Source organism: Juglans microcarpa x Juglans regia, chromosome 1D (assembly GCF_004785595.1).
Source record: "Juglans microcarpa x Juglans regia isolate MS1-56 chromosome 1D, Jm3101_v1.0, whole genome shotgun sequence".
In the NCBI taxonomy this organism is placed as follows: domain Eukaryota; kingdom Viridiplantae; phylum Streptophyta; class Magnoliopsida; order Fagales; family Juglandaceae; genus Juglans; species Juglans microcarpa x Juglans regia.
The window spans coordinates 12,330,059-12,344,091 of record NC_054594.1 but is presented as its reverse complement, the minus strand read 5'-3'; the positions used below and the strand labels follow the sequence as shown (position 1 = coordinate 12,344,091).

The following is a 14,033-nucleotide window of genomic DNA, read 5'->3' as shown; positions in this document are numbered from 1 at the left end:
AACAGAGTCGAGGGTACACTTCAATCTGGAGATTTTTCGCTAATTTACGCTTCTGGGCATATGGTAAAGGTGAAAACATGGAGACGAAAAAGGCCGAGTCGCCCATAATAAGTGGACCAGAGGCGACAATGGTCGCTGCGGCTAAGCATTTCTCTTCTGCTCACAAAGTCCGGTTGATATAGTTTAGCTTAATTTTCTGCATGATATTGGCCAAGTTAATGAATTGATTTTACTTCGTACGTAGCTGCATGTATTTGTTGCCTCAAATCTGGCGCTATAAGATTTGTTTCTATTGATTTGTACTTATTGATCTTATTGAATTATAAGGCAATTAAGAGATAGACACTTCGTCAATTTTAAAGTTGTTTTTCTAGCTAGTCAGATCAACTTCAACCTTCACGCATGTGCTGCTGAGTTTCCACTTTTCCATGGAAGCTTTAATTTTCAAGCTGAATCCTGTTCCAAAATTTATCAAATGGTATTTGGCAGCTGAGTGATGCCATTTCATTGGTCTAAAGATCGAGCTTTTGTTTTCTTTATGGAATTTAGGCCCATTTCAGATCCAACATATAAAGTATTCCATCAAATTACTGATTGAAACTTGCTTACGTACATGATCGATCCTACTCAAGTTTCACGAGTAAAAAAAAATGGATTTTTTCGCCCACTATTATGGAATGGTCGACGCATGATTAAAAATGGCATGGTAGTTATATAAGCAATTTTAATAATATGATATGATATATGATTTTCCGTGAATTTCACTTCATTGTACTTCGAGAATAACTGATAACTAATCACAGAAAATGCACTATATTTCTTTAGAATTAGAATAATATAATGTATAAATCTCAAATAGACAAACTACATGCAAACCCTTGTTAAAAACGTAAATCCTACTAAAAAATAATATAAGTTTTTTTATAATTTTTGAGGTATGGCCTACTTTTTTATAACAAAAACTCTATATATAGTTACATTTTACGTACTTCTTGCACACTCAACTCACTACAAGAAAAACGGACTTTTGTGACCAATTTATTGCAACTAAAAGACTATTCGCAACCAATTTTAGTTGCAAATAGTCATTTCGCTGAAATTAACTGGTCACAAAAACCCATTTTTCTTATAGTGACTAGACACTTGAAATAAAACTCACTGTTTTTATAACTAGACTAAGTGAATTTTTTAGACAACGTCATAGAATGTTCAATAAATGTTCTAATGAAGCTCACTTTATATGTCTACCCTCTCTCCCTCTCTCATTAAAATTTAGTAAACTAAATCCAAATCGGATATTAATACATCTTTTTTGGTCAAGGAAATTTTTCTTCAAGTTAAATATAATTTGGTACTGGAAAGTGTTAAAAAATAAATAAATAAATGACGTTGAAACCAGATTAGTTAGGCTCATTCATCTTACGAAGCCCAAGAATGGAAATGGACATAGTTTCACAGAAATTGGCAAGCCCAATACATATTACCACTCTAAACACTCGTTCACGCTTATGGAAGATTTTAGTTTGTGGATATGTATGGGCAATCGGGAGAAGTTCAACCCAAATAACCGGGACATGAAGAATTGGGAGGAGAGAGAGAGAGAGAGAGAGAGAGAGAGAGAGAACTTTCAATACATATCATCGTGACAAAACTTCTGAAATTTAAGTGCCACGAAAAGGATGATTGAATACATTTAAAAACGAGTGTTACCTACAAATGGGCCGCTACTAATCTCTATTTTGACCATTAATTCATGCACTTTGGTTCCTTAAGTTCCTTTTCTTGAGAAATAACATTTAAATGGAAAAGTTACCTACCTATCAATTCATATGAATAGAAGCTTTTGAAACTAGTTAGGGACTTATAGGCGAAATATATATATATATATAGAGAGAGAGAGAGAGAGAGAGAACAATACTAGTCTTCTCGCTAGGGGCTTCCATTGGATTTTTTTTTTTTTAACTTCATAATTAAGTAAGTGTTTTTTTAATGATGTTGTGAATGTTTTTTATGTTTTAAAAATATTTAAAAGTGTTAAAAAATGTATGTAAAAAAAGAGCAAAAAAAACACAAAATTAATTATAACTAGCGGGAGCCCCAACAATGTCTCTAGTGTTACGCTTCTAAAGACAATATAATACCTGGGATTTAGTATAGTCAAGTAGTGAATATATACATAAGATCTCAGATTTTTTTAGTATGAAAATTAGTTCTTGCAATTTATAATGACTATAAGGAAACTCCAAGTGCCATTATTGACCATTTCTTTTGGATTTATTATAACACGCATATATATATATGTAACTTGGACTTTTCTTGGATAGTCAAAAGTCATGTGTGACTGCGTATAACGGAATGCATAATAATTAGAATATCAGTGATTTAAGAAGAGGATCGAAATTGTAATACTTGGATTTAAGTACTATAGGCAGGAAATAAATTGAATATCAGTTCTTGTGATTTAGGCTATGTTTGGTTGTTAAAGTGATCTCAATCCATCTCGATCATTGATGGGACAAACTACTTTTCAATTTCACGTAAAAAAATTTATACTCATATCAACCTATTTCATATATTCAAACACATATTTTAACTTGTTTAGATTAACACATCTCAATGGGATTCATAAAGCATTACTATTTACGGATCAACTTATATCATCTGAGATAACTTTAGTATCCAAACACAGCCTTATAATGATTCTAAGATACTAGTCCACTTATAATCTCGATTGGTTGTTTTAGAATATAAACTCAAATATGACTAGGTTTTTCGTCATCGTTGCAACTATAAATAAATGACCATGTCAATCAGTAATAAAAACCTTCTTTAGTCAAATTCAAATCCCAAACAAACTAATCAATTTTATCCAGCAGTTTACACAAATATTGATTAAAAAAAAAGCATAAAATTAACGCGCCAAACAATCTATGCTTTGCATTAATACTTTTTATATACAACTTGGTATCTCCACGCGTATGAACTCTGACTGCGACCATGTACCTGAGCTATAGATAGTCATGTTAAAATTAGTAACTTTCAAACCTGACATTGGCTGCTGCAACCCTGTTTATCACAGAAAACGAACTTTAACACCTTGAAAGTTGAAACGGTTCATTAATTAAACTGAAAAAAACCCTACCTTCAAACAGCATGCAAGTTGCCATAGGGACAATCAACAATTTAGCATCAGCATTAAGAAAATCCCAAAAAAAAAAAGGGCAATTAAAAGAGATCAGAAATGGGGTTCAATCACAAGACTTGGGGGAAAAAGGTAAACATTAAAGTTGCATTGGATTCCGAAATAATTGGCAGGGCTTCATTTAACTATCCTATTTGAGTAATCAGTTTGAGAGATTGTACGACTTATATATATATATGTATATATGAAGTCCTCATCTTCCCATCCAATAGTCTAAAATCTTCAGAAAGCTTTTTGAACAGCTTGGTCAAGTGGTACACTACACACCCGAATGGTTCATACAAAGTTGTGGGATCAAAGCTTTTATCAGAAATCATCAAACATGAGCGGATCTCTCTCTCTCTCTCTCTCTCTCTCTCTCTCTCTCTCTCTCTCACCCTAGAAAATCATTGGAAGCAACTCTCAGAAAAAGATGAAGAAAAAGAAGACCAAAGGGTTAAAAAAGCAAAGCAACAAAAGACGCAAAGTTCCCAAAAAAGGCTAGCTATTCTTTAAGAGAAAGCAATCATACAAACCTTTTTTCAACGTGAAAAAGTATAAATCAAGGATTTACTAATACCCACCAGGTAATGTAATTAATTAAACTAGACAAACTGGCTTAAATCACTGAAGACAATGCAAGTATTACTTAAAATTTGGACTTTCTTTGCAATCCATTGAGAACTTTAGACAATCAAAATGCACAATGAAACAATAATAATAAAACCATTCGAAGAGAGACATAAAGAGTCTTGAGGTCATGTCATGCGCGCGTGGAAGATGATCATGTGAGAGAGAGAGAGAGAGAGAGAGAGAGGATATATATATATATATATAATACGTGTAAGTTTGAAACCCTATCTTCCTAGAGGCCTATAAATATAGCTCTTTTGCCAATCTTTCAAATCAACTATTTTCTCTTTGTATCGATCACGAGAAGGCCTCTTCCATATATACCTGAGCTTCCAATGAGACAAGCAGGATTGGAAGAAAAGAGAGTAGTGTGAAAGAAAAATATACAAACGCAACATCCAGACATAAGAAGGTCATTAGTACCTCGAAATGTACGATGTAACAAGCTAATTAATTAGTACCTCGCTCAACCAGTAATGACTTTGTTAGAGGCATTTGTTTCACCTGCAAAATGCATGCTCTAAGCTTCTCCTTCATATATGTCTAGCGAAACACAATACAAATGTCTTTTCATACTAGCAGTACGTGCATTTGCTTTCAGAAATCTCTTGTGAAGAACTAAGCTTATCCTTTGCGATGCTTTGGTACTCGTCGTTTTTTCTTCTAATTTCTTGTAATATGAAATACATAACTCAAAGGGACAGAATCAAATTGGAGGAAGGGGACTGTTTACAAAACAATTCAAATCATGACAAAGTTTAAAACAGTAACTCGGTGATGAATATGTAAGGGTTTTAGAGACGTCCAAACCAAAACTCTCTTTCTCTCTCTAAAAAATACATTTACAGAGAAAGGGAAAGGTAAGATAGAAGATGTCTGCAGACTTTATTGAATGATATAAAGAAAAGGTCATAGTTAATCATAACAAAGAAGGAATCTACAAAATGATCAGTACTTTTTCGATCTAATTACGAAGGAAAAAGCCGTAAATACAGCCGAAATTGTTCAGTACTACTCATATTCATATCTAACTCCGACTTGTAAAGAGCAAAGCTCTTCAAGAATCAAAAGCACAAGTACTGTAAACAAAGCTCTCTCCATAAATACTCACCACCGCAAACAAATAATGATGAAAATATATCTGGAGAAAATTAATAAATACTGTCACAGGATACCTATGTATGCTTTATCAATATGTTTTAAACAAAGAAAAAGTGAACAATCTTGTCATCGACAGAAAGGGTATCGATCGCTAACTTGCTTGTTCACCTTTACATTTAGCGTATGCTTTTTATGGCAGATATGTTTTGAGATTAGTGAGAAAATCTAAACCATAAAACCCTAGGAGAGAGAAGCAGAGGCAAAAATAAAAGGAACGTGAAAAGGAGGGGAATGTTTACCAAAGTTCAAAAACCAGATCTGAAAAATGGCAGAAAGCAGACAAATCAGATACTGAAAACCATCATGAGAAAAATCTGTCTAATGATAAACCAGAAAAAGAGCTTGGACTGACACCAACACCATCATAACGTGTTCAGAAAAGAACACAAAAAGAAGTAATGATAAAACTTTAATAGTCAAAATACTCCATCATTACACCAATCTGCAGATAACTAACATCCTTAATTGCTCTAGAAACAATTCCCCATGATTAAATACTGCAAAGTACTCCAAAAAATTACTAAAATACAGTAAATTTTAAGAAGAGAAAGGAAAGAAACCAGACCATGTAGCCCGTTATCAAAACCTTGGCATAGCAGCTCCATGGAAGCGTAAAATTGGGGGGAATGAAGCCTGGTCCGACGACACTAAAACATGACCAAAACACTATCCCCAATTGGTGGTATTAATTAGATTGATCAGAGAGGAGGAGAGAAAAAGGGATCAAACAAAGTGTCCTCGAGCCAGACAACATTCCCCTCAAAACAAAAGGCTTCCCAATATCTCACACATATCATCTTCAACTCTGAGGAAGAGTGTGTGTCCCTAATCCCCCCAAGAGTCTCGCCTATCTTTAAGGGGGATCAGAGAGAGAGAGAGAGAGAGAGAGAGATGGGGGATTGGTGGTGGTGATAATGAATGAGAACGATATGGTATGGGAGTGTTATAAGAAGAGTAAAAAAGAGCTCAAAGCCAACGCTATAAAAGACAAAAGATTGGTGCAGGCTCTACCCTACCATCTGGGTTCTCCCTTCGCAGCAGAAATGACCACGACCCCATGCACTCTCTCTCTCTCTCTCTCTCTCTCTCTCTAGATAAATACATATATATATATATAGATGAACTGATAATAAACATCCACCGTTGGATGGGCAAGATCATGAACTTGATCATGTCCACAGTCCACACCTCGTACACGCACCCATGGTAACAATTAGTACTACAAAAGTGAAAGCCACCATTAGATTTTGGAACACATGATGGCCGATGGTGTCATCAAACATATCGTCTACGATGACTATCCTATTCCATGTAGCCTTGGAAATGAGACCCCTTTTGAACCGTAGGATTTTTCTTTTTTTTTTTTTAAATAAATTTACAATGATCCAGCTAGCTTTAAATGATGCTATAAATTATTGAATAGAAAAGGAATCAAAGTAAAGGAGGGTTTAGAAGTGAGTCAGAGGAGTAGTTGGGGTTATTGATCTGCCCGATAATGGAAAGCCCCTATTTAATATTTTGCACCTTTTTGTATATTGCAGATGATCTATGAATTTGAATCATTAAGAGTAAACTACTATAAGATATTAGTTTTTATATTTTAGTGTTTTTTTTTTCTTCTCCATGAAAATGAGGGGACCCTCGTCTGGCGTGTCACTTTTGGGCAGGGCGAAAACATCGAGGCGATGACCGACAGATGGGTCTCACGGGTCCACTTCTTGCTTTTCACTTTGCCTTTTTACTCATTCGGCCATATATACCAATTCCTCGGCGACTTTTCTGCTTTGCGTCTTTCAGACTATATCTCAAAGTTACCCCTAAGAACAAAAACCAGTATGCATGTAATTATGATAAGCATTTTTTATAAAGCAACTCAAAAGCTGTTTCTGGATAGCAAAAAGAAGAAAAGCTTCCCACTTCAAAGTTGACAAAGAATGGGGGGTTTAGAGTTTAGTAGAATGAGAATTAATACTTTAGGCATCTTGTTAAAGGATTTACAATATCTTGATTTTTTATATAATGCATTAAACTATAAAATATTTTTTTATTTCAAAGTAGATATGAAGTCATACATAATTAGTACACACGGAAGTATAATATTTTTGAGTAATGTTACTCATCATTTCAATTATCATCATCCTCTTATCATCATAACGTGGCATTAGATTATTAGAGATTATTTACTATATTTTACTTGTAAATCTATCATCTAATACTACATCATGGGATGATAAGAAAATAAATGATGAATAAATTTTTTAAAATTATTTTCATATAAATATATATATATATATATATATATTTATATATCAAATTTCAGAAAGTAGAAAGCGTAGGCTGCATCAAAAAGTAGTAGTAGAAAATTCTCAAACCCGTTTAATTGCATAAAAAAGCTCAAAGGTGAAAAAGGAATTGCTATAGCCTACGTACGCCTCAACTTCGAAACTATCTTCTCCAAAATAAATAAAATGGTGACCATATATGTGAATATGTGATACAGATCCTTGCATATTTAGTTCCCTGTTTTCTCGGTAATCTGATTGAGACTCAACAGAAGCAACTGTCATCTTCCAACAAAACAATTCAAGTGGCTTCTAAACTTTGTGGGTCCAATTTCCCCTTTCTTTTGTCAATGTTTCTTGGTAGCTAGGTTAATTTATGACCTGGGTCTCTCTCTCTCTCTCTCTCTCTCTCTCTCTCTCTCTCTCTCTCTCTCTCTCTATCTCTTTACTGGAAAACTGAGAGCCTAGACTTGATGTGAGCAGGCAGGAGTGGTATATTTTACATGTTGGTTTTGGAATTCAAGGGGGGGCAGTTGAATATTTGCACTTGTGGAGACAGTTGTATTTTCTTGTCATTACTCAGATTTTTCTTTTCTTTTCTTTTCTTTTCTGTTTTGTACCAATCAGTAGTTGTACGAAGAAATGAATGAAAGATGGCATTTATAAATGCATCTCCAACTCACCTCTTGTCATTACACAGCCAGTACTTTAGTAGATCAGTACAAACCTTATCTACCCTTATTCATGTAATGGGAGGCACATCTGGTTGACGAGCATGAACTTTTAACACTATTCCAGATTTAACTAATCTCTTCGTTTTATTTTTTTTTTTTTAAAACTAAAAAAAATGGTACCAGTGGTCCACAAGCCAAACAGATGGTTTGCTAATAATTCAAAGACAAGTCTTTCAATCATAAACACAAACAATGCATTAAAACAAGTTGATATATAATCATTGTACTGGACAAGAATATTATTAGTCAAAAGTCAAAAAGATCATCTTAGAAATAAGCTAGCCCGATCTGTTCATTGTGTTCATGGATTCAGATATATAAGAAAAACCATAATATTTTACATCACAATTAAGCAGAAAAATATTAAAACTTCTCTTGAAACATGAACACTACATTCAAGTTTTATAGGGTAAGTAAAACCTTATTCACGGTTTTACAAATTCTGATATTGTCAAGCCAAAGATGCCAAAACCCTATAAAAGTATGTGCTCGTAATTAAAGCTTTCTTTCATATAAACAACACGTACATGCTTTTTGTTTTTGAGGGTACTCCCGGAACATGAGCTGCCATGCTACAGTTTCTCTCTCTCTTTTTCACAGTCTCTCTCTATCTGTATGCAGTATACATCAGAGTGACAAAGGAGAGGACGATACTGGCTCCAGATTTCAACGCTTTTATAGTCTTGAGAATTGTGTTAAAGTGAGAGGGAGGGAGAGGAAAGAAACAACACGTAAATGTCAAATCCCTGCAACTCCAACCCAGGTTGTCGAGAATTCCATTATTGAATCATAATTATTGAATCATAATTATTGAATTATATATATTCTTCTTAACAATACTATCCAACATATTTAAATAAACTATAAAAAAAAAAAAAAAAAAACTCAAAACTAAGAGAATAGTACTCTTTGCTCCTCATCCCTGCTTATCTCTTTCTCTCTCTCTCCATTCTGGTCCCCTCAAACATCTCACCTGGGTATACGTAGACTTTCCTGCTTGCTCACGTGCTCTGCCCTGTGTGTGCCGGTGCGTGGTTGTGTGTGTGAGAGAGAGATTTCTTTAAGAAAAGATGGGGGGGGGGGGGGGGGGGGGGGGGGGGGGGGGGGGGGGGGGGGGAATAGTATTATTAGCTAGAAAGCAGGAAACTTTCGAGGAAGCTTTTTGACACACAAGTCAATTTGGTGTCTGGATCCAGAAAGGAAGAGAGATACGCGCACTATGTGAAAGAGAAAACAAACGTACAAAAGGAAAAGTAAAAGCTTACGCGGGACGTTGCTATTAAATATTTTAATTAATGAACTTTTGAAAACTAATTCAAGTACCAACTAGCTACACACATGCAGAGGATTTAAGAAGTGGGATAAGATAAGAATTTTATAAATATAATAAAATAGTTTGTGTTGAATATCTTTTTGAATTTTAAAAAATGAGAGAGAGAAAAAGTTGAGATTTTTAATCTAGACTTAAATAGCAAAACGTACAAAAAAAAAAAAAAAAAGATAGTAAACCAATAGTAAATGAGGTGTAAGGATATTATTATCCTAATGAAATCTTGAAAAGTAAGATACCTTTCAACCAATTCATGGCTTCCTAGTTTGGATGTTAGATTATATGAAAAATTTGTAAATAGTAATAAAATTATTTGTAAATAATAGTGAAATAATTTGAATTAAAATGGTTTATGAAATTTTAGAAAATGAGAGATAAAAAGTTAATAAAAATATTATATGAGTTAAAATATTATTAGAATATAAATTTTTAATATTATTTTTATTTTGGGATTTGAAAATGTTATTTTTTTTTTTTTTGTGTTTTGTTTGGAATTTTAAAAAAATTGTAATGATTAAGTAATAATTAGATAAAAAGTTAAAAATTTGAAATTGAAAATTATTGTGTTTGAGTGATGCTTGGATGTCAAAATGATCTTTTTCATTTCATCTCATCTCATCTCATCTCAACAGCTAAACGAATAAAAATAAAAAATAGACTAGAGGAAAATGCTATTAGGATATATAAACCATATGGTTGCCTTTAGCTTCTTTTTCTTTTATATTTTTTTTTCTCTTTTCCAAATCTGTAGTCCAAATAATTTTTGGGGAATTAAGCATTAATTTAGAGCAATTACGTTAGGCAAAACAAATTATTTGCCAAAATCTCCTCAAAAATCATGTTTTCCTATTTTAACAACTCATCTTTCTAAAACCCTCTACATCACACTCCCTATTTTTTTCTCTATTCTATTAAAATAATCTTTCTCTGTTCTTTCTTTATTATTTTTTTTACTCATTTCATTATACATTCTTAACTATTCGGTTTTTTGTCTTTCAAGGAAAGAGTGGAGGAAATTTTTTAACTTATTTCTTTTCAAATTTTGTAATTATTTAATTATTTGTTGTGCCCATGTTTCCTAATTTTCATATGTAAAAAAAAAAATTAAATTATTTATCCCTCCAAACGCTAATGTCTTCAAAATTAGTGCTTTCGTAACAATAAAAAAAAATTAAGAATTATCTTTTCCCAAATGGTCAATTTAAAAAAAAAAAACAATTGAATAATCTCAATGGTCACAATATTTTTATCAAATCTTAACTATACCAAATATGAGTATAAGAGAAAATGTACGATGGTTGGATGGAGAGTTTGTTTTGTTGGTCAAATAAAATATTTGTAAAAAATAATTTAAGGATGAACAGTAGCTCCCATATGTAGAATCTATTGTCCAAATGTTAAATTCTCCCAAGAATAGTCAACCGCATGTAGAGCCCATTTTGTCAAAAGTTAAATCCTTTTACTACAAATTTAGTCAAGAAACTCTTAGCCAGGTGGGAATGTTTGTAGTCCTTACATCCAACAAACATAAATCGGAGGGGGTTCACAACATTAACAAAAACCCATTACAACTAGTCACTACAAAATAAATAGATTTTTGCAACCAATTGTTTTTGCGGCAACTCAAGTATTGATGCGAAAAGCCTATTTTTTTCATTTTCTCCCTTTCACTAATGGCGAGTAAGAACTCGTCACTAAAAACTGCTTCTTGCAACAAAAACATGTCATCACAAATATTTTCAACAAAAAAGTCAATTTCGACACGATTTCAGTATTTTACGACGGTATTAATCTATCAATATGTTGTCATATTTAACTATTTGCAGCAATATTGAATCTTCGTAAAAAAAGCTCACCATTTAAAACCTAACCCATTCCCCCCTTACTTTTTACCATCTACCCTGATACTCTCTCTCACTTTTCTCTATGAGTTTCTCGTTGCCCCTCGTCTAGCCAATGAGTCTATCCCTCCTCCATCTCTCTCTCTTTTTTCTTCATCTGTCTCTATCTCTCTCTCTCTATAACTCTCTCTCGATCTTGTTCTCTCTCCTTCTATGATTAGGCTACCCCACTGCAGTGCCATAGCAGCCCTTGGTATTCTGCCACCTCCTCCGCTCAGTCTCTATTTTAGTAAGTTCTCGCCCTCTCTCTTTTCTCATTCTACAACTATTACCCTAATTCTCACTCTCGGTTCCATCCATCTTGCACTCCCTCGTTCCATCTCTCTCCATTTTTGGCTATCTATTTTTGGATGATCTTTTTGTTATTTGACAGTGAAAGGATCATGAATTAAAGAAGAATGGAATCCAATACATTATTTAGACGTTTCTTTGCAAAGCCCTAGAGATTGAAGAAGCTAGAGGCTCAGTGCTAGAGAGAAGGGTTTCCAACGAAGATATCCAAGCATGCGAGGAAAGGTACAACAAGAGCATTTGATTGTGAATTTGTTTTGGTTTTTATGTGAATTTTTAATTTTTTTAGTGCATTTGGTTGTGTTTGGTAGGTTTTTAGTTTACTTTCTCTCAAATATTTCAGATTTTTAGGGTTAAATAGAATGGTATTTAGGCTTATGATTTTAAGGTTTGTGTTGTGAGGATTTTGTGATATATTTGTACTAGTTTACTGGGCACAGTCAGATGGGGTTTAGTTTTCTTGGGTTCTTCAAAATACTAAAAGATTTTGCGAATCAGGAAGAAAATGTATAGGTTCTTGAGGAATGTATGTTTGTTGAGAATCTTAGGGGAGTAGTAACTTTGGTTTATAGGAATGGAAAACTTATTATAAAGATGCTTATTAATTTAATTTGATAAGTTGAGTTCTGTTTTCTAATCCTTTTCCGACAGATGTTAATGCTGTAGCAATATGTTGTTAGGATTTTTATTTCTAGAAATTGAATTTCGTGATCTCTTCGAGCACTGTGAGAATTGAGGAAAAAGGAAAGAATCTCAGTTTCATATATGATGCTTATTTGTTTGGTTTTGAGAATGAAAAGCTATTTCTTACAATGATGTCTTATAGGACTTGTATTTAATTGACTAAAGTTTAGGGTTAATTAATCCAAGAGCCCCAAGCTTCACTTGTCAAAGGAACATAGCAATTGCCTTGGATAAATGTACATTTGAACTGCACATTTGAAGAAATACATCTCAGAGGCACATTTGTAAGGCTATTTCTGGATATATGTGAAGAGGGACCTCACTCCATATGTTGATGATGGCCTAATTGAGATAATCAGTTTTATAAATGCTTGGCATTGGCTTGTTTTGCTCTATTTGAATGGCCATGGGACCCGTATAGGTAGGAAATGGAGTAACTTAAATATCAAGTTGACAATGCATTCATTCTTTTTTCTCCTGCTCTCTAGTTTAGACAAATCAAATCCTACTAAATTTCCCTTTAATTTTTATGCTTGATTGTTCTGTGATGTAGGCAAGTAGAAATCATTTGAGTTCCATAAGGGTGCAACAAACTATATAGTTGGAAAGCTTGATGGGGAGCCATGGAAATATTAAATTGTTTTCATGGAGGAAGAATTTGAGCTTTAGTGTGTCACAACACTTAGCTTTTGATTCCCTCATAACAACATAACTGTATTGTGAGGGATTTCCATTTTTCCATTTCAGCCTTTTCTTAGGTGAGAATTTCACAATGCTTGATGAGGTTGTTCCACATCATTCGTATATGTTTAGGTGGTCGATTTGGCTAGAAGAGCGATACCCCTTGCTCTAACATTCGAAGATGACCTCACATTCTCTAAATTGATCTTTTCTCTATTTTGGTCATTAGATAAACCCTTTCTTTCCACTATATAGCATAGATGATCTTCATACATTGTCAAGCAGTTAGCTAATGCACTAATTTGCAATTACATTTAAGTTGAATTGGTTAAAAGCTGAATGTGCATGTGTACATCTAATTCTCTATTTTGGTTATTAGGTAAATCCTAGGATGGTTGGCTTCTTAAATTGGTTATAGGACATGGTTGCAACATTGTTTACCCCAACTGGTGATTTCTTTAGGATGAATATGTCTTACTCAATACAACTTTCATGATCTTTTCTCAGATGATTTATGATATCAATTCAATCCTTATGTTTGTAATAGTTAGTTTACTAAATTTCAAAATTGGCGTGCTAATGCTCTATTTCTAGTCTTTTCTTACATGAAAACATGAAAACTAAATGGCTCAAGCATACTGGTTAACAACAACTAAACAGAGCCTTGGGTGATCATGCCAGGATCTTTACTTTGATGTGCCAGCATGAATGTTTCTTTTATGATCATAACTAAAATATCTTAATTTGTTTATTTGTTGTTGTTCCTTTCCTAAATTGTATTTTGCTTTCAAGCTTTAATGTAAATAATTAATTTATATAGTGCAGAAAGGAAGCCTCACAGATTATATTATTAGCTCAATAACTAATTTACTACAACAGACTCATATTTCATTTCCATAAAAACAAATCAAATTAGATAACTTGTTATTTTTATCCTTATAGAGCGTCAAAAGTTTTTTGGGTTTTTAAATATTATTACCTTTTGTTCCTCCTTTTTCTAGTTTCCTGAACATGGATGACTATTTTTTGCTACAAAAAAGAGCAACTTTTAGAGTAATGTAAGTCATTATCATTTCTATTACTTATCAAAAAAGATTTTATGTATTTTCTTATCAATTATGGATCAGTCAGCTAGTATTCTTGGTGCATTATGCT

The 14,033-nt window shown here is 33.3% G+C and overlaps 1 long non-coding RNA gene across 2 annotated transcripts; it reads right to left on the bottom strand.

The window, feature by feature from the left end:
- Positions 1-2,809: 2,809 nt before the first annotated feature.
- Positions 2,810-6,308, bottom strand: LOC121238971. Of its 2 annotated transcripts, none has more exons than XR_005935213.1 (2): positions 5,541-6,308; positions 2,810-3,556 (listed from the first exon to the last, which is right to left on the bottom strand). It is a non-coding gene; the product is annotated as an uncharacterized LOC121238971 (long non-coding RNA). The 2 variants fall into 2 exon arrangements; XR_005935212.1 differs by lacking the exon at positions 2,810-3,556 and adding an exon at positions 3,827-4,143.
- Between the last annotated feature and the right edge of the window lie 7,725 nt (positions 6,309-14,033).